The 11825-nt window shown below is 37.6% G+C and overlaps 3 non-coding genes across 3 annotated transcripts; 2 read left to right on the plus strand and 1 right to left on the minus strand.

The window, feature by feature from the left end:
- The first annotated feature begins 4716 nt into the window (after nt 1–4716).
- TRNAS-AGA lies at nt 4717–4798 on the plus strand. The gene has a single exon. It is a non-coding gene; the product is annotated as a tRNA-Ser (tRNA).
- A 4131-nt stretch (nt 4799–8929) lies between these two features.
- On the plus strand, nt 8930–9001 carry TRNAQ-CUG. The gene has a single exon. It is a non-coding gene; the product is annotated as a tRNA-Gln (tRNA).
- A 2430-nt stretch (nt 9002–11431) lies between these two features.
- On the minus strand, nt 11432–11513 carry TRNAS-AGA. The gene has a single exon. It is a non-coding gene; the product is annotated as a tRNA-Ser (tRNA).
- Nucleotides 11514–11825: the final 312 nt, after the last annotated feature.

An 11825-nucleotide genomic window follows, 5' to 3' on the forward strand; every position in this document is an offset into this window, starting at 1 on the left:
CCTTCTTGTTTCTACCTGCGATGTTTCTTAAGAAAATTTCTTGTGTTTGTTTTGTTAATGGGTTCACCGAGCAAGGGATGACCTTTTGTGACACAAATAACACTGTTGCCGTCTCTCTCGGAGGAGCGATCTGAGGTTTTAAAATGCATCCAAGTAGCTTTGGAACTCTCCCGAGTTTCTAACTCGGGAGTTATCTTTTGGCGACTGTTCGGGCTGACAGGTAGAAATGCCTTTTTCTTTGTTTTTCTGCTTTAGGTGAAACAGTATGGTCCAGTTGCACTGTCTTCGGTGTTGATGGTAGGTAGGTTAGGTGGATCTTGTCTTTACGCACAGGAAGAGATGAAATTGTTGAAGGTGAAGCTCCAATGCGGGAGAGTCCGAGTTTGACGATGCGGAACAGGAAAGCAAGTTGTGATCTGAGCAACAGGAGAAGAGTTGTGGATGGAAAAGAAGATCTCTCAGGTGATTCACAACCAAAAGATGGCTTGGTGCGATATGACAGAAACATACATGACAGTGACAGAAAGTAGCGTTAAAACCGACGCCTCCCGGCAGAGAGCAGCATATTCGGGAACCTTATGGTCATGCAATGGTCCCCATACGCTAGCTTACATAAGCAGTAAGAAAAAGGGACCTCTCAATTTCATGCAGCATCCAGAATAAAATAATTCATTCTAAACTTTGCACGGAAACGAAGAAAGAAAAGCAAATCCGCGAACTCTAAACTCTGCAAAAACGACAAACAAAATAGCAAGTTTTAAGCGGAGTTGGAGGTTGAGCTGCGTGAAAAGGTTTCTGCAGCTCTGCAGCCTGGAAGACAGTATTGAGAGCTGGTTTCGGTTCACGCCGGTCTCCCACTCCTCGATCTCCCACCTCCCAGTCTTGGACGCTGTCTCTGCGCTGGCTTTGCACACTGACCACACTGCCCATTGCTGGGCTGGTTACTTGAAGGAACTTCTAGAAACCTAAGGAACCAGAAGATGGTAGATAGATCTTACTGGCTACTGGCTGCTGTCCGTTTCCAGCAAGTTTACTAGGGTGTTACGTGTTCTTTCTCTGTAAAGTTAGGAATGAAATTAAATGAAGAGGGCGCCCTATCCCGGGTCAGCGTTTTACCTGATGGCAGGCAGACTGAGCGTTAATTCACACTCCTTTGAAGTGCTCTTCCCTCCTTCTCACCCCCAAAGCTCTTTTTCACCTTCTGGACTTCCCTCTTACACTTTCTCTCCTTTAATTTTCTTGCTGGTGGAGGGAAAAGAATGGGAAGTAAACGGAAAGTGATATAGTATATTGTGTGACATACAATATGAGGTATATAGGAGAAAGAATTAGGAGACATCTGTTTGCCTAGGTAACCACTTGGTAAACACTCCTGAGTAGTGATTTCTTTTCTTAATTAATACCTTGGTGAAAAAGCGATTTCCATTTACTATTCACTTTCCATTCTGTAACATAGTAACTTTCCCCGCTTAATGGCTTCCAATACTTTTATTTTTTATTGGTGAGAACCCAAGCATTTAAACACTTGTAAATCACTAGTACAGACTACCAGTTTTCTATGTGGACAACGATCAAAGAGTAGCATTTTGTTTGTTTTGTTTTGTCTGTAATATTTGATTCTGTAGATTACATAAAATATTATTAGAATGCAGAGGAGAGTAGAAGCATGGTGATTGGGGCTGGCTGTTGGCTGATGGAAAGCAGTAAACGTGTATTTGTCATTAATTTTATCTTGGCAGTCAAAAAATATACAGTTACAAGGACTCCTTAACAGAGGTTAAGAGGCCTTAGGCTACAGAGTAGTTTGTTAACTCAAGCAACTTGACAAGACAGATATTTGTAACAAGCTCAAAAATTAGAGGTAAAATGAAATATTCTTTTGTAATATTTATTCCTTCCTATTTTACAGGGAAAATAATTGTAAGGGAAATTGTGCCTTGATCCCCCATATTAAGTTGTTTTTACTTAAGCCTTTTTTCTGCATATCCTGACCTTCAACATAAACTTGTTTTCTGTCTAAGAGATAGAAAAAGTCATGAGAATGGTATGTGAGCTGTGTACAGTACAGGAAACCAGAAGGCTGGCCTCCAGGAGAGAGTGAATTTGTGATGTGAGATAATACCAGGCCAAAGGATATAGTAAAGATTCTCTAGATTCCAAAAGGTTTCTTGACGTCAGAAGTGAGGACTTGCTTAAAGTTTGTGGTTTTGCCAAAACAAATTGAAGACATTGTCTGCTGTTTTCCCCATTTCCCTTTTTATTACTGCTTCTTGATAAGTAATTTTTAACCACTTCTTCCTGCTTTATGATACTAAAAACGGACCTGAGGTTTGCTTGGCAGGACTCCCTGAGAGCTCCTCAGTCCTCTAACACAGATTCTGTGTCAAGTCTCTTCATCACTTGTGCCAACCCCCTTCACTTAGTGATATCAAAAATTCATCTGAAAACATGTTTATAAATAATTTGACACAAACATGATATCTGTTCTTTGATCCACTTGGTGTCAGTAGTCTACACACTGACCTAAACATTATTTTTATTGTAAAGTCCTCTAGGCCATTTCTCTGTCACTGACAGTCTGATTATGATTATGTACCCACATCCTCAAAATTATTTGGTGATTTTCCCAAAGTATATTGTGTGAAATCCAAACAGTTTGGATTAGATGAACTAATTTGGTTTCCAGAAAACCCAATTGTCTCATACCCTAGACAGGTGAGAAAACGGGTGTGAAAGCAGACTTTTCTCTTCAACAATTCTTTATTCCTTAATTCCTATAAATTGTGCTATTGGTCCACTTCTGCCTCATTGGTAGTACCTTCCACACTGAGGATCCGCTTAATAGGCCCCCACTAGTACTAAATTCTCAGCCATCCTTGTTCAACGGAAAGGATGTTATTTTGGGGTAGGCTCAGAAAATTGACTTGCTTACTCCAGACTGCTAAAATTAACTGAGAGACACTATTTTTGAGAATCAAGTTTGTTTTTCCCAATAGACTTGGCACACATAGACATTAGAGTCACCTTTGTTCATGTAAACATCATCAATGATCAATGATCCTTCTCTTCCTTCTGAGCATGGGAAGCATATTGAGAGGCCTATGTTTTAGTCACATGGATACCATTTCTACACTTTTATTCTCATACTCTCCTGGCAGTAGATCCATGTTCTCTTTCTTGAATAAAAAATTCACTCTAAGTTCACAACTTTGATATTATTTAAAACTCTAATTGGATTATCCCTTGCCAACCAGTCCAATGTCCCAAAATTTTATGCTGTTTTTGGAAAATTAAATGTTTGAAGATGTAAAACGTTTTAATTTCCAGATATCCCTTTCTCATGTTGTTATTTAGTGAAACTATTCCTTGTCTCCATGTCCTTCCCTGGCAAAAGTTCACTCTTTGAGGCCAATTTTCTGAGCCTACTCAAATATAAACACATGATCCTGGAGAAAGGATGGTGGGTGTGTGTCTAAGGAGCTCATTTTTGGTAAGTAAACCGGGAGGAACCATTGGGAGAACCTAAGAAGCTGGCACAGTTAGCAATAAAATTGTAGTAGAAGGGTTCAGACCTCCACAAGTAAAGCTCAAAGGATTTTAAATGCTCTACTCTTCAGGTCCCTTCCACAATATCTGAACTCATGAAAATGTATGATAAGCATGCCACTGTCCACTTGTGCTAAAGTGAGGTAATAGTGGATGTGAGATGTCTGATGTGTGAAACGTCTGCAAACATTAGGTTTGGCAATGGCCTGGCTCATCCAAGCCCTTTAGCTAGTAAAGAATTCATTGCTTGCAAATCAAGAATGTATCAGGATAGTGAGATTTGAGCTTCCTTGACCAGAATTTATTCTCCAGCTACTCATGTCCGTTCACGTTTATGTATATGGAGTCCGCCAAAAGTTGAGCTGGAGCTGAGAGTTGCCTCCAAGCAGCCTCAGACATGCAAATACAAGTGGGGGGGTGAACAGGAATGAAGGAGACTTGAAAGAGTTGGGCTCCTCCACTGCATTTACTGGGGCAATTGTGTAAGGACCCAGTGAGTCGTTTCGTGGCATTAAACTGGCAGCCCAAAGCTCAAAGGACAGGTAGAAACATGTAAATAGTAAACTAAATCCAGCTACATCAATAATGGGTGTTCTGGTTTTAGAGACTTTTTGGTTTATGAGAGAAGGATGATGAGCCAGCTTCTTCCTAACAGGTATGGCAGTGGCATTGCAAAGCACTTTCCCAGACACGTTGAAATAAATAGGTGTAAATTTAGGAGCCTGGGTACACAAAGTGAGGAGATGCAGAGGTTTTCAGTATCGTTTTATTTTTCTCTACCTCCACCTTAGACACAAATCGGCGGGAACATATCCTTCCCTGAAATCCATTAAGCACACTATCATTCAGCGAGGAGACTGAGCTCCTGAGAGTTGTAGTAGAAGGTGCCCAATCCAGGTGTAACACTAGGATTAAGGTCTGACTCCACCTCCGAGGTAAATTTGGTTCCACTTTTGAGGACTTCAGCACCCAGCAGAGGCAAATTTGTCCCCGAGGGAAGCAGGAGCTAGTTGATGAATTGATCCAAAGTTTGTTCAAAATAAAGATACATATATGGTAAACAGCTTCGTTTTAGTGTTTCTATGTATCAAGGATTACCAATTTCTACATTGGACAGTCCAGCAGCGGAAACGATTTCCCATTACTTAGCAGGGAATAACGCAAGCAGTTGTAGTCGTGGCCGAGTGGTTAAGGCGATGGACTAGAAATCCATTGGGGTCTCTCCGCGCAGGTTCGAATCCTGCCGACTACGTCCGAAGTTTTATGACAGTGCTTACCATTCTCCCTTCCCTAACCCGACGGTCCTGTACCTGTTTCTTCTGTAAATTCTATAGCGCTCCTGGGTTGCCCAAAGAAAACAAAGAGAAGTGCCTCAGGAACTTAGGAAGTTGTTTTAACTAGAACCATAATGATCATCCTTACTCAGCAGTATGCAATACCCAAGGAAAGATCTTTGGTTTACTTTCCTCCAAACCTTGCTCAAAGTAAGCTGTTAACAGCAACAACAACAAACATTTGGCAAAAGTGTCTCTGAGAAATCATTGGGCATATTTAGTGTATACTAGAAAAGGAAAGCTATTTTTAATTTATTTCAAAAATGTACTATGAAGTAAGTTTGACTTTTTAAAAACATTCATGTAACCACTACCACATCAGGATAGAGACAAGTTCCACCAAACTATAAATCTCTTTAGCGCTATTTCCTTATAGTCAACCTTAGTTTGGCTTTTTTTTTTTTAAAGACAGAATCTCATTCTACTGCCCTCGGTAGTTTGGCCTTTTTGAGAATGTGATAGAGATTGCATCATAGAGTATGTAACCTTTTGAAATTAGCTTCTTTCATATACCATAATGTCTTGAGATTTGCCAAAGTTGTTGCATATATCAAAGTTTCAGGAGTTTTTTATTATTGAATATAATTCTATTGTATGAATGTACCGTAGTTTATTCACCTACTCAGCAAAAGGCATTTGTGTTGTTTCCAGTTTTTGACAATTTTGAAAATAAAAACAGCTACAAATATCAGTGTAGAGGTTTTTTTAATTCTTATAATAAACATAAGTTTTAATTTTCTTGGATAGATTCCTAGGGAGTGGGATTGCTGGGTAACAGAGCAGGTGTATCTTTATAAGAAACTGTCGATCTGTCTTCTACAATAGTTACATTATTTTTCATTCTCACTAGCAACGAATGAAAATTCTAGTTGCTCCTACTCACCTACCATTGATATTGTTGGTATTTTTAACTATTTTAATAAGTTTACACTGATATCTCATGATTTTAATTTGCATTTCATATTGATTGGTGATGTCAAACATCTTTTTATGTGTTTGCTTTTTTATATCCTCTTTGTTAAAGTGTCTATGCCTTTTGTCCATTTTTTATTGGGCTGTTTTCTTCTTGTTGAGTTTTGAGGATTTCATATATACTCTAGATGCAAATCCTTTGTCAGGTGCATGATTTACAAATATTTTCTTCTAGTTTTTCATTTCTTCTTTTCATTGTTTTAACAGTATCTTTCGTAGAGTAAGTGTATTTTGCTGTTGATAAAATCCAATTTATTTTTTTCTTTTATGAAAAGTGCCATATCTAAGAACTCATCATTCAACTCAAGGTCATGTGGATTTTCTGCTGTTTTCTTCTAAAAGTTTTATGTTTACATTTATATTGCTGATCATTTTTTAGCTAATTTTGGTATAAATGATAAGCTTTATGTCAGGATTTATTTTCTTCTTTGCTTCCATTTTTTTATTCCTTTCTTTGTTCTTTCTTTTACTCATCCTATCTCCCTTCCTCTTTTTTTCTCTTCCCCTTTCTCTTCTTCCTTTGCATAGAGATATCCCATTGTCCCAATGTCAGTTGTTGAAAGATCAACAATTTCTTCATTGATTTTTTTGCACTTTTGTCAAAAACCAATTAGCCATATTTATGTAAGTTCATTTCTGGACTGTCCATTCTGATAAATTGATCTGTATGTTTATCTTTCAGCCACTACCACCCTATCCTGATTACTGAAGTTCATAATGTCTTAAAATCAAGTAGTGTGATTTTTCAATTTATCTTTCTTTTTCAAAATTGATTTAGTCATTCTATTTCATTTGCTTTATCCATATAGATTTTAGGATTAGGTTTTCACTCTCTCCAAAAAATCCTGCTGGGATTTTGATAGCAATTACATTAAATCTATAGATTTATGTATAGGAGAGAAAGTATAGAGTAATTCTGGTGTTCTTTTCCCATATCTAGAACCTTTATATTGTTTGTTTATTTATTTTTATATTCAAATCTACAGAAGAGCTGGACTTGGCTTTGTGGATAATGTAAAATAGGTAAATTTATTGTTTTTCTTTGTGAATAGTCATGTTATCATTGTTCCTTATATATACCCACAATATATGAAAAGACTATTTCTTCACAATATTTCTGCAGTACTCCTATGCTCATAAAGCAAGGATATTAAGTGTGGAGGTCTAAGTCTAGATTCTATTTAGTGATACTGTCTTTCCTTATATAATGTCATATTTTCTCAATATCTTTATGTCTTATTTTCGATAAAGTAAATCTTCTAAATTTACTCTCCATCTTTAAGATTATTTGGGCTGCTTTGTTCTTCTTCACTTCTGTGATATTTTAAATCAATCTCCATACAAAAACCTGAGGGTATTTTTACTAAAAATGCAAGGGAAATGGGAACTTATTGGTTAATAATGGGTACAGAGTTTCAGTTTGGGAAGAAGTAAAAACTTCTGGTAATAGGCAGTACTGATGGTTGCATAATGATGCAATGTATTTAATGCCACTGAATCGCATGGTTAAAATGGTAAGTTTTATGTTTTATATATTGTATCATAATTAAAAAATAAAAAAATATAGAGATTGTAATTTAGTTGGCTTTTGGGTAGTTTCTAATTTGTATTTATTTTCAATTGCATTAATATCTGCTCTGATTCATTATTTCTTTCCCTTAAGTTTCTGTAGGAGTAAATTATATGCAATTAGTGGCTAATTACTAATTACTAATAATGGCAGCTTTGCATATTATATTAATTGCATTATATTTTCTTATGGTTATTTTTCTTACGATTATTTTTCCATTTATGTTTTTTATTAGTTTTCAAAGAGATATATTGTGCTAAAATATTCACTATAATTGTGAAATAATAAGTTTCTCCTTTATTTCCATCAAATCCTAAGGGTTTTTTTCCTCCATCTTTTGATGTTCTAGAAGCAAGAAATTCTGGATAGAGCCTGGTTAGTATAGTAGCTATGACTTGGAAATACTATGTACCAAGCACTGCCACCAACCAAGTGAAAAACTGTAACTTCTATAACTATAAATTCTGAGTTTAATTTATACAGACTTTAGACTATCCATTGGGAATTAAGAGAAATATTGTCACGTAGATATACTTTTACAAATTTCCTTCCTCAAAAGAAATAAGAAAAATATAATTCAAATATATATATACACACACATATTTTTTTTCACATGAGAAACTCTGAGTAAGGGTTGAGGAAAAGATGCAGAAGAGGTTCTAATCACTGTCTGCTTAACAATGAAGCTAGTTTCATTTCTTTGGCCTGAGCGAGAGATGACTCTATAGTCTCCAAAAACTGCATCTTCAAAAACCCACATCTCATAACCACTCTGATGGAGAGACATTTGAAACTGGTTTTACTAGAATTTCAGCTTCATGTGTGGGAGCACCTGTACCTTCTAATTTACAGCATTGAGGTTAATGAATCATGTAGCTTCAATTTAAAGAAGCTTTTTTTTTTTTTTTTTTTGTATCTTTTTCATGCTACTGATTTGTTTCTTAATTCTTACTACTGGGTTACATGATACAAAATAGAAGTCTAAATGCAGGAGATTATTAGACTGGGGCAAAACATCTTCAATAATTTTGTGAATTCCCTGGAATCAACATATTACAGGTTGTTTTCTTAAAAGCAATAGACCTGATAACTAAATAATCAATGTGGAGAAAAATATCACTTGACCGAAATTCAGCAGAGAAGATAAAGGAAATGAGTTCTCTAAATCTCAGTTTTCCCAGGTACTAAGGATGAAAAACATCCACTTCATGTAGTTTTTAAGCCTTAAATCACATAGGGAATATAAGATGTTTAGTCCAGTTCTGACATACACATCTAACAATCACTCACTTTTTCTTAATAAAGAAAGCAAAACTCGGGACCGCCAAGTTTCTGAGTTAATTGATGGGGAGAAAAAGACTTTATGGGTTAATGTAATTGGTGAAGTAAAGAAATACACACACATCCAGGTTTGTACACTGAGAACGGTTGACTTGGACATTAAGTGCTTTTAATAGAATTTCTATAACCTATTACCAGTAATTGTGGTAAACGTGCTCTTATAAGTGGTTCCATGGTGTAATGGTTAGCACTCTGGACTCTGAATCCAGCGATCCGAGTTCAAATCTCGGTGGAACCTTAACTCTTCTCATTTTCCCCAGAGAAAACACTTCGGTGAAAATGACAGAAATCATTTTCGTCCCTGATAGCTCCTGTGATTTCCTACAAGTACTAAGACATTTACATCTAGGCGAAGAGAGGAGATAGAACGTCATTTTGGTATAATGCAATTCTTTGATGGGTAAAAAAATAAGCATCAGAAGTAATGCAGGAGAATGACAAGAAAAAATTTCCCCCGTGACTTGAAAAGGGAATCATCAAACCATATGATGCTTATTTTTCTGTGCACATCAAAAAGATTGTTTGAAATTGTTAACTATTTGAAACATGGGAAGTAAATAATTCTAATGGCATTGGAGTTTCCAGTTGATAGCAATTAATAACAAATTTTCTTTTCTATTTATGGCCTCTATTCCTTTTAAATGCTGCATAATACATTCTGGTGTGAATATACTTTCTTTAAAACAAAACATCTCTTAACTGAATATAAAATTATTGACTCACATTATGTTTCCTTAAGTATCTTGTAGGAGTTTCTCCACTCTCACAACATTGAATATTTTTCTAGACAAGAGTACTTCCTATCTTTCTGTCTTCTCGACAAGAACTTGTAAGACTCTGAAACTATTATTTCTTTCTTCCAATCACTTGTGAAACCCACAGCAACACTTTTGTGCCATGAACATCATGGAGGAAGTAGGAAGCACTGATAAAAGAATCTGCTCTGGGGTCTCTAAGCAGAAGTAATGTAATGATTAACCCTGGCTGAAGATCTCTGTACCGGTTGGAGAGCCTGAGCTTGGTTGTCTCTGGGCTCATCCAGAAGGAAGCAACCAGAAAGAGAGGAACTCCCTCTTAATGCTACGAACACTCTTCTTTAACATATCTTTATGAACAAATTTTTATTTCAGTTTCTGTGCGTAGATGTCAGGTAAGACACTTTCCTCAACTCTAATATTAGGAACTGTTTTCGCAAAAGGGCCTTAACATTTCAGTAGCTTTCACATTCTGGAATTCTATTAGATTGTTTTTCTCCATCGAAACAACCGGCATGCCGGATGTGGAAGAGAGAGGGAAAAGCTATGGTAAATTTTGCAAAGAAAGATCAGGCTCCTTCTCCAGAAACCCAGCTCTCAGTCCCCAGAGTCCTGTTTATACAGTGGCACTGTTCAGCAGAGGATGCGCCTCAGCTTATCGTCATAGCCCCACACGATTTTGAAACGTAGTGCTTTTTATGTGATTTTATACCCCTAAAAGAGATACATAATGAAGGTATCTGGTAATTGATCAATGAAGAGGGCTATAAATTTGTTCATAAAGATATATTAAAGAAGAGTGTTTACGAAAAATTATTAGAATCATCCTTGTACGAGGTAAAATAAAGTACCACAGATCTTTTTCTGAGACAGTTTCACTCAGTCAACTTAGGGTTGAGTGCTGTGGCGTCAAAGCTCACAGCACCCTCAAGGTATCCCCTTGTTTCAGTCTCCCGAGTAGTTGGGACTACAGGCGTCCCTCACAACGGTGGGCTAGTTTTTTCTATTTTTAGTAGAGGCAGGGTCTCGCTTTGCTCAGGCTGCTCCAACTCCTGAGCCAAACGATCCGCACACCTCGGCGTCCCAGAGTGCTAGGATTACAGGTGTGAGCCACTTCCCAGCCTAGATCTTTGAAGTTGTGCATAGAGAGGTGAGAACAAGCTCTACTAAAATGCCAAGGCAGTAATAGACCAATTCCTGTAGGAATTCCTAGGAAGGTACTTCATTGTGGTTAACGTTCCTTTGGTTGATACATTAATCCATAGTTGTTGATGGCACGATGTGATTCTGCCCAGAAGGAGTAGCAATCTCCCCTGGTTTGGGGTCCTTACTTTCCCACGGTCAGTCCGGAGTGACGTCGGTGCGGCGGGAGGGGCGGAAGGCAAGCTTTACTTCTTGTTTTCAATTGTGAAGTGGTTGGCTTATGGGTGCCCAGTTTCCTATGTAGATTCGCGTCTTCGCGACCATCCTTAGGAGTCTTTGCTTTCACTTATATTTAATCATTGATTTCCTGGAATTTCCTTTTCTGCGTGAATGAGGATGTGCTTGACTGGCGAAGATCCCCAATAAGGGAACAATTCTCTGGAGACGCAAACACTCCCTCCAAGTTTTTCTTTCGGAAAGGCTGCTTTCAAAACCGGGCTTTGCACGAAGCATGAAAGCTTCGCCTGTACTCTTCTTAGGGAAAAAGAATACACCAATAGAACTATTGTCAAATTACTTTGAAAAACAAATAGAAACAAAACCAACCAAACAAGTAAAACTGTTTCCGGGAACGCGCGGAATTTTTTTAATGGGTCCATAACAACAAAGTGCTGAGAGAAATAATCTAGCATCTTCCTGAGAGATAAATACCAGGTTCTCAAACTGACAAAGTGTCAAACTGGCAACCTCCGGGTCTCGGAGAAGGCCATCGTAGTCGGCAGGATTCGAACCTGCGCGGGGAAACCCCAATGGATTTCTAGTCCATCGCCTTAACCTCTCGGCCACGACTACGTGGAAAATGCTATGCTTATTAACATAAATAGCTTCGTCGAACTTTAGCGCTTTGCAAATGGCCAAATTTTCTTCCAGAAAGTGTAATCGCTGTCAGTGCTTTTTATTCTTTGGCATTAGTTAGATGAATATCATACTGTTGTGGCAAATTGACAATACTTTATGCTTCAAATAGGAGGACCCTTATTCCGATGGCCTCATGGAAACAGGCTAAGCCAAAGACATTCCCAGAGACCAAGCTTCCTGCTCTGTCAGCTTCTGATGGGTATCCAGGAGATACACTCTACAACTGGGACAGATCTAACATTTGCC

This window comes from Otolemur garnettii, unplaced genomic scaffold (genome assembly GCF_000181295.1).
Source record: "Otolemur garnettii isolate 467f Iridium unplaced genomic scaffold, OtoGar3 scaffold00223, whole genome shotgun sequence".
In the NCBI taxonomy this organism is placed as follows: domain Eukaryota; kingdom Metazoa; phylum Chordata; class Mammalia; order Primates; family Galagidae; genus Otolemur; species Otolemur garnettii.